Here is an 8,722-nt window from a genome sequence, read left to right as displayed (position 1 = left end):
CAAATTCCCCAGCTTTCAAAATTAAAATCCAAAATCTTCTATGATTTCTGTGGAAAAACTGTGGTCAAGTACTCAAACAAAACAAAATTAGACCAAAAACCTTGCATCTAGCTACAAAACATGTAATGTTTCTCTACAACTTGCGAAGGAACATTTTTAAGATATTACTTAGGGTGTAAGCATATATTTGATTCTCTGTGTATAGTTTTAATCCTTTTTGAACTGAAGAAATACCACAATAAATTCAAACCTTATCACCAAATTCTTGCTTGCAGACTTATTGTAAGTTGGGTTTGGAATTATAATTTCAATCTACAAAAATATAACTTAAGAAACCTCTAAAAAAAATAATAATATGACATTCATTATGAGTTGCTCTATGAAACCTCTGAGCAGAAGTGCATAGAAAAAACAAATATTTCCTATTATTTTATATGTGCTGCATTCAAGTGAAAAGTAAAGTTTTGACGTGATGACCCTAATTAATACGATCTAAATTACAGAAACACTTAACGACTTTTGCACTTAATTTACTTCTCATCCTCACTGTGCGACATAGTTAACTTTGCCTGCTTGGATACAGAGCTTTAGCTTTCTATTTTTTCCTCTGTTGTTCACTGTTTCCTGGTGTGTTGTCTCACACACCTCCTGACCACTCTGTCTCCCGCTTGCTGTAATATTCCCGAGGAAGTGCTATATTTACAGGGATAAATCAATTCGGAAAGGTTGGGCTTCTTAACATGAGTAATTCTGGCAGTCAGCAACCTTGCACTGCTGCCTAACACAGAGAGATACGTGCATGAACTCACTGTCTTTTCAGAAGTGTTTCACAGCAGCATTTCCACATTTTGTCATTCAGATTTTATGCATGAGTTTTGTTATTTGAGAGGCACCCAAGGTGGCCACGATATCTCTGGAGGAGCGGCAGATTTCCACAGCAGCTGATGAGAAGTTGTGGGTTGATTACAGCTTCGTTGTCTGCCACACGTTGATGTGAAACTGAGCAAAGCATCTAAAGCCGCGTTGCCTACCAATGTTTGCACACTTTCACACAATGATTTGCGTCGGTGTGTGAGAACAGCTGGGTGAATGTGGCGTCGTTTGGAGTCTGCAAAGAGACTGGGACAGAGATTCGCAGTCCAGACTTAAATCCAATTGAGAACCTATGACAAGACATGGAAATGAATGTGCATAGTCAGTGACTGAGCACTAGAAACTAGCAGCTGTAGTAATAGATTCTAAAACCTATTGACTCAGGGGAGATTTAGAAGTTTTTTATTGCCATTTGTCTTCCCTTGCACCATAATGCACTGCTTTGTGTTGATCTATACAATATACTGAAGGTTAGGAAAAATGAGGTAAAATTGAAGATGCATGAATAGTTATGCAAGGGACTGCATTTTGTAAAACAGTAACACATTATTTAGATCTTTGTTTTTAAGATAGTTTGCCTATTTCTCTCACAATGTAAAGAGAAAATTGTAAATATTTCAGTTAAAAGTCACACATTAAATTCTGAGTTGATGTCTTGATGAAGAAAACACTACAATGTTTTGCTCAACTGAAAATAGGATCACTCAACTCTTTAAACCAGCTGTTTTTTGGGGTTTTTTTGAGAGAGGAATATATAAAATAGATGACATATCAAATACTCTGTATACATAGGATGGGAAATAACTATTTAGTTGAAAACTATTTGTAAAATATTTGACTGATTCTGACAGAATGATCCCAGCATATCCAAACACTACATAAAAATCAAGTCAATTTTTCTCAGCTTCACAGAAATCAGGAACTGTCACTCTGCGATAACACCCGAGTCCCAAATTTGACATCGATTTTCAACGCGGGGCTTTCCACCTTAACATATATTTTCTGCTGAAGTTTACAACTGTCTGACAATATTGGGAAAGAAGAACAAAAGGAAGGAAGGAAGGAAGTTAAATAGAGCAGTGGTGAAAATAAACTTTGTGTTGTATGTCTGCAGTGATATGAATGGTGAGTCAGGTTGGTGTCTGGAAGCGTCTGGATCTTTGGGTATTTCCCAAAAACTCGATGTTGGTTAAGACAAGACAAAACAGTTCCCTTCGAGCTATTCTTATCAATTTAATCAGACGATAAAAAAAAACAAAAAAAAAACTGATTTGTTTGCACCTTGGTTATCTATTTTGGCTTAAATCAAGTCAAAACAAACAAAGAGTCACCTGTAGGCCTTTTGCACTGAGTTTGCATGCAAGCATTTGGTGACAGTGGAGAGACCAGATTGATACGGGGAGCCATCTGCCTCTCCTGGTGAAAAGGACAGAGGAAACCAAAATAAGCTCTAAACGTCTGTCAAAAGGGAAAAGAGCACAAAGCTAATATGCAACATCTGAGGACAAAAGGTAGCTCAGTCAAATTATTTATTTATTTTCTTTTTTTAGTATTTTATAGTTTCTAAACAAATATTGAGTATTCTCAACCACAAATGCATGTTATTTGTAAATGTTTAAACCTCCCCTTATTGTGTGACATGAATAAATAAAACGCATTAAGAATGAGTTGCTCATTCCAAGCAGTTTTATTTGTTCTATGTTTAATCTCCTTATTAATTTTCTGAAGCTTCTTATAGATATGAATACGCAAATAATTTTTGAGGTATGGTAGTATTTATCTTCTGTGGACTCAGTTTTGAGTGTTGTCTCCTTATTTCTGTTGCTGAGGAGAAAAGAAGGGTGAAGAGAAGTGAAAATAAAATATTTGGATCCTTAACGGAGAAATTGCATGCTTTTTGCTGTCATCAGCGAGTTAATGGCATAATTGTGGCTGCTTTTTAAAAAAATTTTAATCAGAAATGGCAGAGTTAATTTGGTTGGTTACTTTCCTGCCACAAATCAAACATTTAGGCGAAGCACATTAACGTTTAATAGGGTTGAGGTGCTGGGCAATCCAGAAGCCTGCAAAACAGACCCTCAGCATGATGTGACCAGCGCCACGCAATGTTTGAAATCCTTAGTGTGCTTCCTCCAACTGTAACTGTGGTTATTGTGACACGACAGGTTCATATTTTCCAGAATTTATTTTGTCTTTGCAGACATCTGGAGATTTCAGTAGAGCTTGAAAGTGTTGAATTTGTAGCAGGTGCTTCTACAATCCTGTTTTCCATCTTCTCAGCCACATTTAACTGGCTTTATGTTTTCTCAGGATCCACAAGATTGAAGAAGGCCTCTGGTAGCTGCAACGTCTGCTTAAACCACAGATTAGACCTCATTTTGTCTCCAGTGAAAGCCTTTACTGCATTAAGACATTGTAGAAAATACATAATGTTAATCAAGCTTCCCTTAGTGCATCTTAATGTTATTGAGGAGAAGAGAGCAGAAGCTGCTTTGTGAAACCCGAAATATTCTTCAACTTTTTTTTGCTGCTCTCTACTTTTAATATTGCGATAAAAATTTTTTATATATCACAGCGGAACAAGTGATCAGGGGAGCCATTTTTCATTGTTCCTTTTAATACATGTCAGATTTTATCCACACCGTTATCTGGGGGCTCTGTTGGGTTTAGCAGGATGCCAGCTCAACTGTTCCACCTAGAACAAGCAGCTGAGTTATTAGAGGCTCACCGAAATATCCCTCTCTGTTCCTTATTTTAGATTCTAATTTGGTTCCACGGTGATTTATGCCGCGCATCTGAGCGGAGGTCGGGGCGGACTGTGCGTCACAGTCGCTCCTAACATAGATGACAAATTTTAGGGGAGACATTTGGAGTTAATAAAGCAGAACTGAGCCGGCAAACAGACGGATTTCATAAGGCCGGAGGGTCCTGGACGTGAGTGGCTCAGACAGTGCAGAGGTTGTCCCTCCGTTGCAGGTCTGAACTTCCAGCTGAAGTATTTGCTGCAGGCAGGAAGGCAGCCACAGATGTCACTCAGCACATGAACACACATGGCTTGGACTCATTTGGCACTTAGATCCTTTCAGAGAAAGCGGTCCCTGCCAAAAACAATAAGCTGTTTGTTACACAGAGGGAGCGTGCGGTGCATTTTATCTAATGGAGAGCTGCAACCACGAGCCAATGCACAGACAAGATCATAAACACTATCATTAAGCAGAAACTGAGAGAAACCCAAAGCGGGGCGTAGTTAAAGAATGCACTTTACCGATTTAACATTTTAAATCATGTGTCAACATACTGTACAGTCAGGATTTTCATCTGGTATGATCCTCCAGAGGGCTTTGCATAAAAACATGATCTGCGGCGAACTTTCCAACACCTGCCAGAATGATGAATGGAGACAGAATTCAGTTTGTGGTTTTGCAGCTTTGCCGTACTCCAGCACAGGTCTGGCTTTGTGGACTCCAAGGTGAAAAGCAAACGAACTGCATTTTGAATGTAAGCAAGCGTTTGTTATTTTAAACTGTTTGGATAAAACTAATAGTTTTATAGGCTGGCATTCACAGGAGGTGCAGCAAATGGTAAAATACAGTTATGTAGTTAAGAAAGTTAAAGAAAAAAAAAAGAAAAGCACGAGTGACAGAATCCTAAGAATGACCCTTAATAAGTACAGCACATCTGGTTACATGTTGCATGTAAAGCTTCAATTAAATTTCAAGGTAAAGTTAGATTTTTCTGCTCTTTGCAGAGGAAATCCAGCTTGTTGCAAGTATTTTTTTTTTAAATAACAGTGATCTAAAGTCTGGTCTTAACATAAATATGATCTGGAAGTTGTCAGGGCACAATGTGTCAAAGAAAAATGAAGCTAAGAAAAAGATGCTGCTGGAGCAAAGTTGTCTCTGAAACATTTTTGACAGATAAACCCCAGTTGTGGAAACAAGGAAACAGCAGTTCTCGTAGTCTTTTCATACACAGAACTCTCCCAGTACTAAATTTCTGCTAGTTCTTGCAGAGCACCAGTTCTTTCTCTTTTCACTTTTGCAAGCATCGCCCACAGCACAACAAACTGGCGCTAACTCAGGACCATAAAGGAGCCTTTTTTGTCGAGAGCTTTTTTTTTTTTCTGATCTGATTAAATTATGACAAATCAATAAAAATGCAATGCTTTTAAAAAAAAAGCTAAAATAACAACTGGAATAACCTATATTAATAAATAATGTCTTTGACTGTCAAGCAAAGGACATTCTTTCACATCAGTTCAGTTCATTGTTGGATCAGTAATCGTTTCTTTAGAGTAAAGAAAGCAACAATGATCAAGCATGGACCACCTGAAAGGCCCCTAAATGTAATTCTGCTTAGGAGGTCATAACCTTGGACCACCACTGGATAATATGAAATTAAATGATTTATTGTTTAAATACAGCAAGCTTTAGTTGTAGTGGTATAAAAAAAAGCAACTGAATGAGTCATTTTAAAGTTTTTCCGCATTGTTCTGAGAGATAAAGAAATTAAAAAATAAAAAAAAATTAATGCGTTTCAATTTTCTCTTGCTGATTCAAGTTCAAGCTACAATAAAAGTCGAGGAGAAATGAAATGGACATGAGCTACAACTGAAACTATGATCATTTCTTTTGCAGCTAACACACGTGCAAAAGGATCTGAAGCGCCTCTGTTGTATCATTCAATCTGGCAATTAGATCAGTACTTTTTCACGTTCTCACCTTTGATCCTGATGATTTAACTATAATAGAGAAGAGGTTAACTGTGCAAACATTTTTTTTTTTTATCAGAAAGCTTTGAAACACAGAAAGCTCTTTCCAAATAACTGACACGATCAGTCTGAACAAGCCTCTAGAAAAAGTGTGAACGGTCACCACAAAAACTGAGAACACAAAGACTACAAAACATCTGAGTCACAGCCAAAACCTTTGGCCATGGCTCTACTAGATCCACAAGAGGGCTCTCTTTGAGAGTTGAATGAAAAGCATTTGGTAAAAAAAAAAGAAGAAGAACAAAGATAAAATTATTATCTTTTTTTTCCTTTCTTGCATTGATAACTGAGCTGCCAGATTAATTTAACTCAGATAATTTATCAATATATTATTTACTTTTGTGAGCCGTTAACTGGCATGTTCAGTTTCTTAAACTTAATTATACATAATCAAGGCTTAAAGAAACAAGCATTTTGTAATCTGACTTTAAACCACATTCTTCCAACTGCTGGAAATAATACAATCATGTTAAACACTCCACACCAGAAAATAATGATGTAGTGGTGTCGCATGCTGCAAAGCACATTGAAGGAAATAATTTGAAATACTTAAATTGATTTATATTTATTCGCTAGGAGAACATATTAAAATATTTCCAGGGCTGACCCTATGCTGAATAGGGCCTTGAGCAGAATGTGCCCTGCGAGCCCCCCACAGATAAGATGTGGCTGAATCAAAATCCAAAGAAATAAATAAACCACACTATGCCACATAATAGTAATTCTCAGTAAACATGTACATTCTCAATGTCAAATTAATTTTCATAATATGTTGATTGGTTTAAATGAAAGATATAATAATTTTTAGATTTGATGTTTGGAACAATGGAGCAAAGATCAATGTATTGTTTAATCAAAACTAAATTTATAAAAAATGTCAGCATAATCAAATAAATAATACTTGCCTGTAAAAACTGAAAAAGAAAAAAAAACAGTAGAACAAATAACAATAATAAAAGAAAAAAGGTTATAAATTATTCAATTCAACTAACAGCCAAACTAGAAAGAGTTTCTTCTAAACAACAAATCAATTTCTGTGTGAATAATTAAGGCTCCTGACGATTCCTTAATTGCCTGGAGTCGTTAAGCAGCAGCTTGGTTTGCTCATTTTGGGGCCGGTCCTAGATAATCACATTAAGAGAAATGACACAATGAGCTCAAAACAAACTTTTACTCTATTGGCATGTAATTGACTGCAAGTACTTTGACTGTGTTTTTAATCAACTGTGGTTTAGAAGTTAATATGCTTTAATAGTTTGATTATACTTCTGGTCCCAGCTGTTTATGCTGCAAAAATGTATCATATTCTTGATTAATTAATTTAATTAGCAGATGTTTATCTCATTAATTACCAATTACCTCTTAATAGCTCTTACATTAAAACAGCTTTTTTTTTTTTTTTAAAAGTCTATATTTTAAATATATTCATTTAGAAATTACATACAATACTACTTAGTCGTTTTCAAAGCCCTATCGTGTTGTTTATCTGTTTGTTTATTAAATTCTGTGTAAATAAAGAGCCGGGTGAGACTTGTTTCAGATTTGGCCTCTAACTCCTGTCAATTGATAAACACTGTGTTGGATCGCTTCTGCATTCCGTCTCTTTATTTATTGACCCGTTTACAGCGGCGGCCATGTGTTGATGGGTTTATGCACCAGTCTGAACTCGGCTGCAGGTTATCTGTTTCTGTTTCAGTCTGTCCTAGTGTCTGTCTCTGTGTGTTTTCTGGTTGCTATGGGTGGAGCCAACACAGCACCGCGTCTCTGGGGCCTCCTCTCGCATTATTTTCATCCATGCTTACGTCTGGGAGCCGTGTGTTCCGCATTCCTGAGCCTCTCACTCGGTACTTAAACGGGCTGATGCAACGACCTCCGCTCAGTCCTTAAAGCTGCCTGACTCCTGACTGCCTCAGCGTGACGTTTATTCTCACATTGCGGGATTTTTTTTTTTTTACTGATTTGGACGCAAAACAGGCAAGTGTGTGTTTTAACAGTCTGCTTTTAAGCTAGCGCGCAGTCACATTTTTTCCTCTTAGTTGGTTCAATATTTGCATATTGTTTTTCGCACTTTCTTTCCACCACGTCGTAAGGGATTTATAACACTATTAGTTTAGCTTGGCGGGAGGTCTTGCGCGACATTATTAATGAGTTATTTGCACATATTTAGGTGCGGTTTCTTACTCATTTTTAGCGAGAAAAGTGCTCGGCTTTTGAACGGCTGTAAAGTTTTCCGTCCGCCGCTGCCACAAACGGAGCCGTTAGGGACGTTGTTGTTCCAACTGTTGTGGCAACTGTCGTCTTTCCAGCTCGATATCTGGCCTCTGTCTGGAGATATTTTCATCTTCCATCATCCGTAGTGTCCGTCAGTCTGTTGAAGACGGTTATGTAACGCTATTACACACACACACACTCTCTCTCTCTCTCTTTCTCTCTCTCTCTCTCTCACACACACACACACACACACAGAGCAGGTTGTACAGAAGTTGCCCGCTAGCTTAGCCGAGTGCTGCAGCAGTTAGACGCCCAGTAGCAGAGACGGTTTTGAGGCACTGTGGGGCCCCGGTCACTGCTTTCTAATAAGGGCCCCTACAAAAACAGCCCCCTGCTGAAATTGACAGAATAGCACCATAAATAATAAAGGAGTGTTTAGGGTTTTTTTTAAGTCTTTAATGCATCCATTTGTGTTGATCTTTCTTTTGATTTATACATTTTATTGTGACCTACTGAGCAGCAGACTTTGATCTGATTTAGATTTTTGTCAATTATAAGTGGACCTGGTTTAGACATATATTCATCTTGTTCTGGGATCTGGAACCTGTGATTCCAGAGGCCTATTAACTTTGGCCAATCATCATTTTGAATGTTGTCATATTTTGATATATAAATGGAATAGGAAAGGTTTTGTGAAGTATCTATAAATGGGTTTTCCACAAGCTTCCATATTTATAGGAAACAGTGATGCTTTTCTTTCTTTTGAAACTCCAAATGGGTAATAAAATTGTGGCTCTTAGATATCACCACTAAACAAACAATTTATACACAGTAGCTATTTTTAAAACGTTAAAATCTCTTCTCACG

Source organism: Poecilia formosa, unplaced genomic scaffold (genome assembly GCF_000485575.1).
Source record: "Poecilia formosa unplaced genomic scaffold, Poecilia_formosa-5.1.2 Scaffold53, whole genome shotgun sequence".
Classification (NCBI taxonomy): Eukaryota; Metazoa; Chordata; class Actinopteri; order Cyprinodontiformes; family Poeciliidae; genus Poecilia; species Poecilia formosa.
The sequence above is the reverse complement of the archived record's forward strand: the minus strand, read 5'-3'. Positions refer to the sequence as shown.